The following is a 15607-nucleotide window of genomic DNA, read 5'->3' on the forward strand; positions in this document are numbered from 1 at the left end:
TTTTACCTCTAGGAGCCACCCCAGATTCTCACACTGAGGACAGGAGAAAAATCCCCTCCTGCTTCAGTCTGGACATGGGAAGTAGCCATTGGGAATACACCAGAGCATGTGTTCTAACAAGGCCTGCCCTCAGGAGAAATCATTTCATCCTGACCACCCTGAGGGAGAGAAATGCCCACCCTTCTCCTTTATCTTTCTTGTACCACCTAAGGAGGGCTGAGGAGCACACGTGAAGGTCACAGTCCAGGCAACAGACTCACAAATATGGGGCATAATCAAATGCCCCATCCCTATATCTCATCACCACATCTACAAAGGTCCGTTTACTGCAGTTCCTTTTATCCAACACATGTCTGGTTATCAAGAAAAAACTACAAGGCATTCCAAAAGACAAAAAGTAGTTTGCAGAGACAGAGTAAGCATCAGAACCAGACATGCAAGGATGCTGGAACTCAAAACAACGGTCATAAATATCCTGCTCTAATGGATAAAGTAGATAGCATGAATAAACACAAGGGCAATGTAAGCAGAGATGGGAATTTTAAGAGAGAATGAGTGCTAGAGATCAAAACACTGTAACAAAATGAAGAGTGCTTTTGATGGGCTCATTTAGTAGACTGGACATGGCATTGAACAATCAGTGAGCTTGAGGACATGTCAACAGAAACTTCCAAAATGGAAGAGCAAAGAGAATCAAGACTGAAACACACACACACACACACACACACACTCACACACACCAGAACAGAATACCCAAGGATGGGACAACTACAAAAGGTGACATATATGTGTAATTAATTGAAGACCAGGAGGAGAAGCAAGATAGAAAGAACTAGCAGGATTATTTGTGGAAATAATGACTTGAGATTTTCCCAAAATTAATGTCAGACAATAAACTATAGACCCAGGAACCTCAGAGTACAACAAGCAGGATAAATGCCAAAACAAAAACAAAAAAAAACTATTCCTAGGCATATTTAAACTTCAAAAACTCGAATGTAAAGAAAAAAATCTTGAAAGAATCCAGAGAGGGGGGGGAAATCACCTTATTTGCCTAAGACATTAAAATGATAGCAAAGAAATGTTATGAACAACTCTATGTCCACAAATCTGATAGTCTGCAGTGGTCACCAACCAGTGGTCTGCAGACCACTTGTGGTCCATGAGGTCTGAAAGACTGGTGACCGCTGGTCTAGAGGGAATGATCCAATTCCTTGAAGTATACAATCTGCCAAAACTCACATAAAAAGAAATAGATAATCTGAATAGGCCTATATCTGTTAATACATTGAATCAATAATTAATAACTCTCTCAAACAGAAAGTACCAGGCTAGGTGGGTTTGTTGGTGAATTTTACCAAACATGTAATGAAGAATCCATATTAATTCTTTATATTCTATTCCAGAAGATAGGAGGAGAGGGAATTTTTCCAACCTCATTCTATGAGGCCAGGATGTCTTTAATTCAAAACCAGACAAAGGCATTACAAGAAAAGGAAACTACCGACCATGGATGCAAAAATGCTCAACAAAATATTAGCAAATCAACAATGTATAAACCAATTACACACAACAACCTAGTAGGATTTATCCCAGGTATGCAAAGCCAGTTTGGCATTCAAAAATCAAACAATATAACCCATCATATCAATAAATTAAGGAAGAAAAAATCACATGATGACATCAATGTATGCAGAAAAAGCATTTGACAAAATCCAATGCCAATGCATGATGAAAACTCCCAGCAAATTAGGAGCAGAGAGAACTTCCTCAACTTCATAAAGAAATTACAAAAAGTATGTCTAGCATTATACTTAAAAAAAAATTGTTGTTTAAAGTATTACACAAGTCTTCTTTTTCCCCGATGACCTCTCCCTGGTCGTCCCCACCCCCCCAGCACATACCCTCACCTCCCCACTTCCCCTTACCCCCATCTGTGTCCATTAGTTATGCTCATATGCATGCACATGAGTCCTTGGTTGATCTCTTACCCCTCACTCCCCGCCTTTCCTCATAGGTTGGACAGTTTGTTTGATGCCTCTATGACTTTGGTTCTATTTTTGTTCATCAGTTTATGTTGTTCATTATATTCCACAAATGACTGAGATCATGTGATATTTACATTTCTCTGATTGGCTTATTTCACTTGGCATAATGCTCTCCAGTTCCATCCATGCTGTGGCAAATGGTAAGAATTCCTTCTTTTGCCGAAACCGGTTTGGCTCAGTGGATAGAGCATCGGCCTGCGGACTGAAAGGTCCCGGGTTCGATTCTGGTCAAGGGCATGTACCTTGGTTGCAGGCACATCCCCAGTGGGGGTGTGCAAGAGGCAGCTGGTCGATGATTCTCTCTCATCGATGTTTCTAACTCTCTGTCCCTCTCTCTTCCTCTCTGTAAGAAATCAATAAAATATATATATTAAAAAAAAAAAAGAATTCCTTCTTTTTTTACAGCAGCATAGTATTCCATTGTGTAGATGTACCACAGTTTTCTAATCCACTCACCTGCTGATGGGCATTTAGGCTGTTTCCAAATCTTAGCTATTGTAAATTGTGTTGCTATGAACATAGGGGTGCATATGTCCTTTCTGATTGGTGTTTCTGTTTTCTTGGGATATAGTCCTAGAAGTGGTATTACTGGGAAGTTCCATTTTTAATTTTTTGAGGAAATGCCATAGTATTTTCCACAGTAGCTGCACCAGTCTGCATTCCCACCAGCAGCGCATGAGGGTTCCTTTTTCTCTGTACCCTCACCAGCACTTATTGTTTGTTGATTTGTTGATGATAACCATTCTGACAGGTGTGACATGATACCTCATGGTTATTTTGATTTGCATCTCTCAGATGATTAGTGACTTTGAGCATGCTTTCATATGTCTCTTGGCCTTTTGTATGTCCTCTTTAAAAAAAAGTTTCTATTTAGGTCCTTTGCCCATTTTTTGATTGTTTATCTTCCTTTTGTTAAATTATATGAGTTCCCTATAAATTTTGGAGATTAAACCCTTATCAGAGATAACATCTCCCATGCAGTGGGCTGTCTAGTTGTTTTGTTGATGGCTTCTTTTGCTGTGCAGAAGCTTTTTATTTTGATGTAGTCCCACTTGTTTAATTTCTTCTTAGTTTCCATTGCCCTAGGTGCTGTATTGGTAAAGATATTGCTGTGACAAATGTCTGGTATTTTGCTGCCTATAGCTTCTTCTTTTTATGGTTTCCTGTCTTGTCCTTTAATCCATTTTGAGCTTATTTTTGTGTATGGGTGGTCTAATTTCAAATTTTTTTTTGCATGTATCTGTCCAATTCTCCCAACACTATTTATTGAAGAGGCTTGACTCCACTATATGCTCTTGCCTCCTTTGTCAAGTATTAATTGAGCGTAATGGCTTGGGTTGATTTCTGGGATCTCTGTTCTGTTCCATTGGCTTATATTTCTGTTCTTGTTCAAGTACCAGGCAGTTTTGAACACAGTGGCTTTTTACTACAGCTTGATATCTGGTGGTGTGATCTCTCCAACTTTGTTCTTCTTTCTCAGGATTGCTGCAGCTATTTGGGGTATTTTTCATTCCAGATGAACTTTTGGAGAGTTTGTTCTAGGTCTTTGAAATATGCCATTGGTATTTTAATGGGGATTGCACTGAATCTACAGATTGGCATCATACTTAATGTTGAGAAACCAGAAGCTTCCCACTAAGATAAGGAATAAGGCCAGGATGTTCCTTTTCACCCCCTCCCCCCCTTTTTTTTCCATTTCATTTTTTAAATTTTATTGTTTAAGGTATTAAAAATAGTAGTACATATGTCTCTTCCCCCTCCCCCCCCACTGACCTCCCCCCAGCTTCTCCTACCCCCCGGCACTTGCCCTGTTGTTCACCATCCCTTTTAACATTGCACTGAAAGTCTTAGCTAATGCAATAAGACAAGAAAAGGAAATAAAAAGTACATGGATTGGAAACAAAATAATACAACTGTCTTTGTTTGCAGATGACATGATTGTCTGCATACAAAATCTGAGAAAAATTTAATAAAAAAACTGCTGGAATTAGCAAGTGATCATAGAAAGTTTGTAGGGTGCAGTGTTAATATACAAAGTCAATAGCCTCTCTATGAATATCTGGAATTAGAAATGAAAAATATAACATTATTTACATTAACACCCCAAAATGAAATATATAGAAATATAACAAAATATGTACAAGAGCTATATCAGGAAACCTACAAAACTATGATGAAAGAAATAAAAGAAGAATGAAATAAATATAAATTTTATATTTATGGATAGAAATACTTGATATTATCTATTTTTCTCAACTTGATCTATAGATTGAATGCAATCCCCATCAAAATCCCAGAAAGTTTTTCTGTGGATACCAACAAACTGATTCTAAGGTTTATATGAAGAGGCAAAAGAACCAGAATAGGCAACTCAATATTGAATGAGAAAAACAGAGTTGGAGAACTGACACTACTGCAGAGCTATAGTAATCAAGCAGTGTGGTACTGGTGAAAGAATAGACAATAGATCAATGAACAGAATAGAAAGCCCAGAAATAGACCCGCATAAATACAGTCAACTGATCTTTGACAAAGTGGCAAAGGCAATACAATGGAGTAAAGACAGTCTTTTCAAGAAATGGTGCTAAAACAACCGGACATCCACATGTGAATGAATGAATGAATGAATGCATCCATAGCTGATTTGGCTCAGTGGATAGAGTGTCTGCCTGTGGACTGCAAGGTCCTTGGTTTTATTCTGGTTAAGGGCATGTACCTCAGTTGCAGGCTCAACTGTCAGGGCTCATGCAGGAAGCACCCAATGGATGTGTCTCTCTCACATAGATGTTTCTCTCTCTATGTCTCTCCCCTTCCCTTCCACTGTCTCTAAAAATCAATGAAAAATATCCTCAGGTGAGGATTAACAACAAAAATAAATAAACAACTAATAAAATAATCTAGACACAGCCCTTTTCACTGCCTTACACCCTTCACAAAAATTAACTCAAAATAAATATACGGTAGGCCTAAATGTAAAACACAGAACTATTAAACTCTGGTGTGGTAATGACTTTTTAGGTAGAACACTAAAGGCACAAACTAGACTAAATTAAAATTTAAACATTCTGCACTCTTAGTGATATTGTCAAAAGAACAAGAAGACAAGGCACAGATTGGGAGAAAATATTTGCAAAGGACACATTAGGTAAAGGACTGTTATCCAAAGGACTGAATGGATAAATTGTGCTACATTCATACGATGAAATATTCAGTTCTAAAAAGAAATTGGCTGTTAAGCTATGAAAAGACATGGAGGAACCTTAATGCATATTAGTAAGTGAAAGAAGCCATCCTGAAAAGGTCACATATCTTATTCCAACTGTCTGGCATTCTAGAAAAGGCAAAACTATGGAGACAGAGGAAGAATCAGTGGTTGCCAGGGGCTGGGGGCAAAGAGGATGAAATGGCAGAGCACAGAGGGTACTGTGGGCAGTGAAACTACCCTGTGTGATACTGTAGTGGTGGATACATTTGTCTCAAACCCATAGGAGGTACAACAGCAAGAGTGGGCCTCGGGTAAACTACGGCCTTTGGGAGCAAATGGTGTGTCAGTGTGGGCTCACCTGTTCCAGATGAAACTTCGGTGTGGAATGGTGATGGTGGCAGATGATCCTTGTATGTGGGGACAGGGAGTACATGGGAAGTCTCTGTTCCTTCCGTTCAATTTTGCTGTGAACTTAAAATGGCTCTTAAAAAAAAAAAAGTGTACTTAAAAAGTTGAGGGAAGGAAAGGATGGAGGTAAAAGACCGATATCCAAGCCCAGCAGGCGGATTCCATTAGGTCTCAAGACCTGAGGAGAATCCCCTTGTGGCCTTCCTCTCTGACCCATGACTCCACTCTTGGAATCACTCCATTTTCTTGAAGGGTAGAACGTGTTCGTAGCTCAGTGGCGCTATTCACCTATTTCCTGCCTGTAGAATGTTGGCAGTCCAGCCGCCGCCCTTTTCCACTTTGTCCCTTTCAGTCTGCACATGAGTTTTCTGCTGATATAAAATTCTCAGATACCTCGTGTGCCTCCCGTGTTGGTCATGGGGATGCGCCCCCTCAGAGAAGAGGCTCCTCCACAGGTCCGTCCTGGGCGAGCCCATCCCATTCCCGGCGACCACAAGTCACACACTTACTCTCTCCCACCACGTGGTTGGCTTCCTGGGCAATGCACACTTTCCCAAACACAACCTCCTCATTTGAGCATCCTGTGCAATCTGGACACACTGAGGATTTTCCCCATCAGGTGCTGGTTCGTTTTTGCTCTACAGTTTCTTCCTCAATGTAGCTCTTTCCTCTCCCATTGTACTATACACAGCGAGGAGAAATCAGGCTGCATTTCCAACGTTTTGCTTAGAAATCTTCTCAGGCTTATTATTTACCAGTTCTGCTTTTTACTTTTCACCCAAGCTCTCTCCTCTTTAGAACCAGTTCCATCCAGTCTGCAGTGCCGTGTCCCTCCCTCGCCCCCTCCCTTCTGCGCACTCACTGGCGGTGTCGCCAATGTCCGTGTTTCTACCAACAGCCTATTCACGCCAGTCCCGGCCTTTTCCATCCTCTGTCTCAAAAATGTCAGGCCATTACCGAATTCCAAAGCACTTGCACATGTTCAGGTATTTGCTGCAGCCAGGTGACAGGGTTTGTATTTGTTTCCTCGGGCTGCTATAACAGAGTTTCACAAACTGGGAGGCTTGAAAAAACAGAAATCGATTCCCTCACAGTTCTGGAGGCTGGAATTCTGAAGTTAGGGAGGGTGTTGGCCGGGCTGCGTCCTCATCTGGCCCTCATCTGGCCTGGTCTGGGCTCCTCCGCGCTCGTCCTGGCTGTTGGCAGGTTTCGGCTCCCGTGGCGGTGGGATCCGGATCCCCGTTTCCTGTCGGCCTTCGGCTGGGCTGCACGGAGCTCCCCGAGGTCACACGCATTCCTCAGCCCGCAGCCCCTCTGTCTTCACACCACAGCAGCAGCGTCCTTCTCACGCTCTGACTCCTGGACTTCCTTCTGCCATCAGCCAGGGAAAGCTCTGATTTTAAAGGGCCCTGCTGTCGGGTCAGGCCCGCCAGGGGAATGCTCTTCAGCCCCGCTGATCAGGGACCATGAACTCTTCCGCAGAAGCTGATGGCAGCCCCTAGTTAGCATTTGGTTGGGTAACTGGGAGATGCTGTGTGTGCAGGATCACCAGGGCCTCTTAGGATCTGCTCCTCTCTGTTCCACCCCAGGACAGCCGGGTCCACCCTCACTCCGCCCTTACCCACAGGGAGTGGATGCTTGGGCCTCAGGAAGTTGCATCCTGCCTCTGAACATCCGTTTCTGCATCGGCAGTGCGGGATCCTGCAGACCCGGCATCACCACCAGCAGCCCCGGGCCCAGGCTGCACCGCCTCGGCTATACCTCCGTGTCCTTTGGTGTCTCCAGGAACTGGGAGACAGCGAGGCCGCGCCTGTCCCAGGAGTCCCTTCGCTCTGTGGTCCCGGGAGTGCCCTTCCTCCCTCTCATGCGTGTGAAGAGACAGAAGGCCATCGTGAGGGCTGTAGCCATGGAGACAAGACCATCCTTGCTTCTGGCCCGGTGGGGGAGGTGACTGTGGGTGAGAGGGGGGTGGACAGGCAGGAAGGAGAAGGCCCGGGGCAGGGTCTTGGGGAGCGGAGGGTGGACAGTCCAAGGCCCCTTCTGCTACCAGCTGTCCCGGCGTGGCTCTGACCTGGCTCTTATTTCAGAAAGAGGGCCGGGCACTCTGCATTTGTGTGGCCCAAGTCACAGTGTGGCGGACAGGACTACATGGCAGACGCTCATCAGAAGCAGATGTTTATCTGCAGATGCCATCCCATTGGGTGCCTAGCCTGAACAAATAAACAAATTACTCCGCAATTTCACAAGAAAGCATTCCTGTCAGGGCTGGCTTTCTGTGAATTTCAAAGGAGAAGGTTCCAAAACAGAAATCTGCTTGGATTGGAAACGATACCCCCTTCAACTCAATTATTTCCTTATGCTCAGCGTCTGATAGAACGAGGTGCTGGCGAGGCCCGCTGCCCACACGGAGCTGAAAGGACTCAGGACAAATTCTGTGCAGCAGGAAGTGTTTCACGCACTCGCTTGCCCAGCACACTCACCGGCGAGTGTGAGCACGCCTGGACCCTGCCCTCCGCCCAGCCCCCGGAAGGTAAGAGCCAGCAGATGACCGCAGTAGGGCAGAGGGACGGAGTGGCATGCCCCAGGGACTGGGACCCGGGCAGAGGGAGGACCTCCAGGCAGAGGCGGTAGGGGACAGAGGCCAGGGCAGAGCTGGGTGCTATCTCGCTGCAGCTGGCACCCAGCGTGTGTGGAAGGTGGAGGGGCGGGTGCTGAGCCATCTCTATGAGGCAGGTCTTCAATAAGCATGGGAAGTGGGGAGGGAGCGAAGGGCCTACGGTTTCCAAGTGCCAGGCCTCGGCAGGGAGACCGGGTGGAGCCCTGACGAATGAGCTGGAAACGTCACTTAGGAGCTGGCAGTGGCACCTGCCCACACTGCAGGGCCCTCCACAAGCACGTCTGCATAGCAGAGCCTCATCATCTGAAAATTCTGTATCAGTGACTTTTCCTCCTTTTTAATGTAGACTTGCCTCAGCTTTCTGAGACTTGTCTGGCCTCTTTCAGTGACACAGGCCTGGAGCTGAGGAGAGGGCCTGCCCACTGAGCAGGTCTGTGCTGCCCAGCACCTGCTGCTCCAAGCCCCTGTTTGCTGCTCTCTCCTCCCTGGGGTGGACTGCCCACAGCCTGGGAGGGCACCAGCCAACCCCGGGAGGCCCTCAGCCCCTTTTGAGGGTGCCAGCCTCTGGCCAGATGTATGGCCTGAGTGATCCCTAACCTCCGGCTCCTCGGGCTTTGGCCACCAGGATCTGCCCAGGAGACTAACCAGGAGCCCAGGGCTGGCCTTTCCCCTCCTGACGCCAGAGCTGTTCGGTTAGGGGATACAGGCCTGGCACGGTCCACAGGGACAGTGGGGACAGTGGTGTGAGGGGATAGAGGAGGGCCAGCCTGGTTCCCTGGCGAAGGGGCCAGTGGGAAAATGTTCTGAACTTTCCCAAGCCAGCACATCTTTTCCCTGGTGACGCCCTTGCTCAGGGCTGAGGGATGCGAGGAAAGACCCTTGGCTTACTCCCTGTCACCTACGTACAGGCGGGAGGCTGAGCCCCAGGCCCCACCGCACCCCAGGGAGGAGAGAGCAGCAAACAGGGGCTTGGAGCAGCAGGTGCTGGGCAGCACAGACCTGCTCAGTGGGCAGGCCCTCTCCTCAGCTCCAGGCCTGTGTCACTGAAAGAGGCCAGACAAGTCTCAGAAAGCTGAGGCAAGTCTACATTAAAAAGGAGAAAAAGTCACTGATAGAGAATTTTCAGATGATGAGGCTCTGCTATGATTAACGACTACATCATGGACTAATTAACGGTTTGTGCTCGGTTCCTCTCGAAAAAGACCATGCTGGCTTACAGTGAAACATCTGTGCACCGCTGCAGACTGGAATCGGGCTTAGCAAGCACTCACCCTCTTGCTGTGGAGACAGACTGGGAAAGTGGGCAGAGACACCTGTGTGTGTGTGTGTCGGGGGCAGGGGGAGAAGGGGTCTCTCTGGAGTCCCTGGGTGGAAGCCCCTTGTGTGGAGAATGGCTACAGTGTTTGGACAGGTTCAAGCCTCAGACTAATGAGAGGGCACAGTCCTCTCATGGCCACGTGCAAGTCCCAGCCTGGAGGGTGGAGCCCTCCCCGCAATGATAGCCAACAGCCGTAGTTGTGAGCTTGAACCTATGGTCCGAGCACGTGGCCCCACGTGCCTGAGTGATATAGGCTGCAAGGAAACAAAGCTTGATCAGCTGCAGGTAACTGAGCAGGATCGAAACCCACTAGAATGTTGTCAACATCTTGACCACGCCCTTACTGTGCCTCGTGGCATCGGCTATAAGATAAAGACACGGCTTGTAGTCCATGGCTCTGTCTCTCCATCGGAGAAGCAGCATCCCACCCAGACCAGCTTTCATTCTCTTGTCTTATTTTTTCTCCATCCTTCACCGCCCCCTCTCAGGGTCACTAAACTGGCTGAGCTGGTGTGGCACATAAGGCGCCCTGGGGCTGAGGATGCCTATGGCCGTGCCGGATCATCACAACGTGATCGGCTGTGTGATGGCCCCGAGGGACGTGAGCCGCTGCAGTGGTCTCAGAGAAGCAGGCTCTCCCCAGGAGCCTCATCCCCCTGAGCTGCCAGGGCCAATCTTTGAGTGGGGGAGGGGTCAGGACAAGGGCCCCATGCTCTTGCCCTGAAACCTGCCAGTTGCCTCTGTAATCTGCAAATGTTGGAACTGAACATCTGGTTGATTAGGGAGGACTCTAGGGCCTTGTAAGTGCTGGTGCTCCTGGCTAGCTTTTATTTTTTTGTAGGTTGAAATGCAAACAGCTGTGTTAAGCCTTATTTTCCTTCTCTCTTCCTTCTGAGTTTCTGGACCAGCATAATGAAAATGTGTCCTGATATTGCAAGGCAAGTTTAAAAACCGCGCCATTGAACATACTGTCTGGCCATGGACATAAACTACTGAGACTGATGAAGGTGTGACCTTCTCCCTGACAGAGGGAGCAACCTGGGTGGGAGGTATAATAGCATCCTGGGAGGGAGGGAGCGGTTGGGTGGGAGGGAGCAGCCTGGTGAGAGGGAACAGCCTAGGAGGGAGGGAGCAGCCTGAGTGAGAGGGAGCAGCCTGGGAGGGAGGGAGCAGCCTGGTGAGAGGGAGCAGCCTGGGAGGGAGGGAGCAGCCTGGTGAGAGGGAACAGCCTGGGAGGGAGGGAGCAGCCTGAGTGAGAGGGAGCAGCCTGGGTGGCAGGAAGCAGCCTGGGTGGGAGGGAGCAGCCTCAGAGAGAGGGAGCAATATGGGTGGGAGGGAGTAGCCTGGGAGAGAGGGAGCAGTCTGGAAGGGAGGAAGCAGCCTGGATGGGAAGGAGCAGCATGGTGAGAGGGAGCAACCTTGGTGAGAGGGAGTAGCCTGGGAGGGAGGGAGCAGTCTCGGTGGGAGGGAGAAGCCTGGGAGAGAAGGAGCAGCTGCATGAGGTATACCAGCTGGGTGAGGTGAGCAGCCATGTGAGAGGGAGCCACCCCAGATGTCTGTGGAGCATTGATGAAGCTGAGCTGGGAGAGCCGTTTTCTAGAGGACATGCTGGAGCTTCCTGGGTAGAGGTGGCAGCGAGGCCAGGCCTGGAGAGGGAGGCAAGTGTTTGTGACCATGCGGCTACACAGCTGGAACCATCTCTTGGCTGCCCACCCTTTCTCAGTCCCAGCCAAAGGCAGGAGGCCACTGTGAATCCCGTTCCTCTTGGTGAAATGTAGACTCAGGCCCCTAGGTCCCGAGGGCCACTGTGGGCCCCACAGAGTGGAATGGCAGGGGAGCATTCGGGCCATTGATGGACCCTGGGATGTACTTTAGAGAGTACGTGTGGCCTCACCAGAGGAGACTGACCTGCTGATTCCAGAGGGTGGAGCCACCCTCCTGCACCCCCTGTACCCCTTGGGGGGGGACCATGGGGACCATCTGAGGTCCCTCACAAGAGGGCCAAGGGTCAACAGTCAGCCCTCCTGTGAGGCCAGGTCCTGGGCCCAGGGACTTGATTCGTTCTGAGCCGTCAGGCCTTGGATTGCTGGGGGGGTTCCTCCTGCTTAGATGACTCCTGAGCTGCCCAGGCCTGACACCCCATCATTCCCTTTAACCTGCCTCTTGCTCTTGAACAGTTCTCACCCCCCACCCCAGGCTGGCTGCCCTCTCTCTGCACAGGGATCAGCCTCCCAAATGGAGGAATGGGTGCTGTGTGAGTGAATAAACATCTCCCACTGTACAGGCAGGGGAGAGGCCTGAACGGGACGGGGCAGCCATGGGCTGGGGTCTCCCAGGCTCCCCCAGCATCTGGCTTCTCTGCCCAGGTAGGTATGCAGCCCCGGCTTGCCCATCGTGTTACTCCCAGGCCCTGCCCTCCCTCCCTGGACTCCCTACCCCAAGTACTATATAGAAACCCACCAGTCCCCCTGCCTCTACCCTAACCCTGTAGAGACTCCCTCCTAGGCACGGGCCCTGGCTGCTACCTTCTCCTACTGTCCATGCTTGGGCCAGACTCCCGCCCACCTGGTCAGTTCCTTCTTTAGGGCTGTTCCACAGAGCCACCCTGCTACGTGGCCCCAGGGTCCCCTCCTGCAGATGAATAGAAAGAGGCGGGCAAGTGCCCTGGCTTTTGCCCAGTGTTGCTGCTTCTGGCTCTGCATTGTGGCTTGAAAGTTTCCCGAAGTTGTAAATGGTGGGGTCCTCAAAGTGGGTGATTTCAAGCCCCCTCAACAAGCGTCCAACGCAGGAGCAGCCAGGACCTTTGCTTCCTCCTTCTGATCAGGGGTCATGGGCGGGGATTTCAGTCCATATAAGCCAGCTCCCATTGGGCTGAGGGAGAGTGTCTCTTGAGCAAACCAGTGCAGCACAAAGCAGCCCAGCATGGAGCAGAGCGTGAGGAGAGGTGTGGCACCACTGAGCTGAACCACTGGAGAGGAGCCTGGCCCCAAGGCTGCCTGGGCTGTGTTCACAGCCATGCCATATCACAAGTAAGTTGTTGTGGACTAAATAATTTCTTTTCTCACCACACCCTAAATTAAGGATTCCTGTTGATGTTTAATTAGCACCAACAACCACCAGTGTTGGTCTCTTGCATGTGTGTGTGTGCATAGATCTACGTGTGCAAGTCTCTGCGTGTGTGTATGGACATATCTGTGTTTCTCTGTGTACGTGTGTGTGTGTGTCCATGCACACATGCGCACACATAGGAATCTGCAGATGAATGTATTTCAACCCACTTGCAAAGCTTCTTTGAGATCAGGGTGTATGGTACTTACCAGGTCAGGCCCCGCCCCCCAGTGCTGGGACCTGCACTTTCCTAAAACCTGCTAGGATGTCTGAGACCCTCTAATACATATACTGGCCTCTAAATATACAAAGGAAGCTGCTACATTGAATTTACCAATTTCCAAAGCCAACTTGGATAACTCCTTTAAAAAATATTTTCTCATTTAAAAAATCCAGTAAATGAGCGGGGTGCAAAGCATCCTCATACAGTGCTTCAGCGTGAGGGTGTGTCTAGCAGGAGGGTCTCCCAGCCCCCACAGAGCCCCAGTGTGCATCTGCAGGCCAGAGGTGCTTTCTGTGTCTCACCCTCTCCGATGGCTGGCTAAGGAAGGCCTGCGCTGAAGGGAGGCTGGAGAATGCGGCCCACCCCCCAGTTTCTCTGCCCACTCCCTCAGGACCTGTGGGGCTCTGACCACCCACCACTTCCTCTGGGCTTTGAGGTACATGCAGATTCCTGGGCCCAGATCCCCGGAGAACCCAGGGATCTGAATTTGTAGCCTGATGAACACCTTCTCTACACCCTAAAGCTTGTAGATCTGTGACCACCTTTTTCCAAATACCTGCTACTAAGCCCCTTCCCCTGAAAAGGGACAGAAGTGTTCCTTTTCCCACTCCCAGGAAGTGGCCACCTGTCATGGCTGTCCTGGCTCTGGCTGAGGGCTCTGTGGCTGGGGTCAGGGCACCGCAGGCAGGACTCACCTGTGGCAGGGTCTTGAAGGTGTGGCCCATGGCTTCGGAGGAGGGTTGCTTGGGGTGCTGGCCACTGGGGACACCTCTGAGGCTCCCCTGAGGGGCTGCTCGAGCCACTGAGATGGGTATCATGAAGCTTGCAGGGAAAGCTGGACTGCCATGGGTGGCTGATGGCACTGGGCCCGGGCACCCAGCCCACAAGGGCTGCCAAAGCCTCAGCCCCACCTTTGGGCCAAGTGGGAAGACAATGTCCCAGCAGGCTTTGCACTCCCCCTACTCCCCTGCCCCCATGTCTATCTGCCCTAGATAGGGACGGCTGGTCCTGTCTGACTCTTCAATAACCTCTTACCCTCCCTGGGGTCAAGATAGGGGTGAGGGATGCAAAGGTGTGAGTGAGGCTGGAGGTGGCTTGGGGAAGGCCAGGGTTCACGCTGGGTGGGCTGTCAGCAGTCTCTGAAAAGACACCACTGATGGTCCCCTTGCTGCTACAGGACAGAGTGAAATTCACAGAACAGAAAATTAACAATTTTTTAAGTGAACAATTCAGAAGTATTTGGCACATTCACAGTGTTGGGAAGCCATCACCTCTGTCTAGTTCCAGAATATTTTTATTACCCCAAAAAAGCCCCGTATCTAATAAGCAGTTTCTCCCCATTCTCCTTCCCTGGTCCCTGGCACCACCAACCTGCTTTCTGTGTCTCTGGATTTGTCTACTCTGGTCATCTCTATATATAAAAGCCTAAGTGACCTTTATGACCAAATGACTGGTTGCTATGATGTGCACTGACCACCAGGGGGCAGATGCTCAACACAGAAGCTGCCCCCTAGTGGTGAGTGCACACCCACAGCCAACTCAACTTCCCTTGGACCCTGCTCCCCCTTGCCCGACCTGGCCCTGATGGGCCCCAATCTGGAGTGGGGCCAGCCAGCCAACTTCCCGTGGCCTCTCCCCACCAGCTCACCTCAATCACTGGCCAGGCTGAGGGACTTCACCCATACACAAATTTGTGCACTGGGCCTCTAGTCCTATGTAATAAAAGAGTAATATGTAAATTAGCCATCACTCCACGACAAAAATGGCAGCGTCCATAACAGATGCTGGTGGCATTGCCTAGGCAACAGGAGCCTAGTATCTGCTCCTTGGCCATGGAGGGGGGAGGGGTCTCTGGTCCGAGGACTGGAAGTGGGACACTGAGCTCGCATCGCCAACTGCAGCATGAGCTCAGCGTCCAAGCAACGGCTGTGCTGCGGGAGGGAAGGAGCCTGTGGGGCCACCAGCCCAGCGTCGGTGCCTCGGCCAGCTGTACGGCTGGTGGAAAGGAGCCTGTGAGGCCATGAGCCCAGTGTCTGTGCCTCAACTGTGAGGCGGGAGGGAAGGGACCTCTGAGCTCTGGGGTCTCCAGCCCAGAGTCTACTCTCTGGCCCACCTTGCAGCAGGAGGAAAGAGGCCAGTGGGGCCCCAAGCTCAGGTTCCCCGTGGCAGGGGAGGAACCAGAAAAATGGATCTTTCCAGTTCCTGGTGCTGACAGAGCCTCTGGGTGCCGGGGTCCTCCACCTGCAGCCCCAGTCGCAGTCCAGCAGCCCCAGTTGCAGACTGGAAGCCCCCTGCCAGCAGTCCAGACAGGACCATCGTGGCACCACAGCAAAGGGTGTGGGGGGTGTCCGGCAGGCAAGCTAAAGACATCAAATCACTGCTGCTGAGGCTGCCCCCCACACACACACACACACTCACAAGTAGTATGGTCCAAGGGGGCAACTCCTGAGGCAAAGCCCCCATGGCAGCTGATGCGCAGCAAGGCAAGGAAGCCTGACCTGAAAGCCCAAGCACTCGAGTACCAGAGCTGCAGGGTGTCTGGGCCGGGACCCTGAGGAGGCCCCAGGACAAGCAACTTCCCAGAGGCTGTGTGGAAGGAGGGGAGGAACCTCTGGCTAGAGGCCAGGTGAGGGATGCTGGCATCTTTGCAGGCCAAGACCAGGCTGAGGGACACTCCCCC

At 50.2% G+C, this 15607-nt stretch overlaps 1 pseudogene; it reads right to left on the reverse strand.

Annotated features, from left to right (window-relative positions):
• The window catches only part of LOC118726143, a 47918-nt pseudogene extending 32675 nt beyond the window's left edge, over positions 1-15243 (reverse strand).
• Positions 15244-15607: the final 364 nt, after the last annotated feature.

Source organism: Pipistrellus kuhlii, unplaced genomic scaffold (assembly GCF_014108245.1).
Source record: "Pipistrellus kuhlii isolate mPipKuh1 unplaced genomic scaffold, mPipKuh1.p scaffold_m20_p_21, whole genome shotgun sequence".
Lineage (NCBI taxonomy): Eukaryota > Metazoa > Chordata > Mammalia > Chiroptera > Vespertilionidae > Pipistrellus > Pipistrellus kuhlii.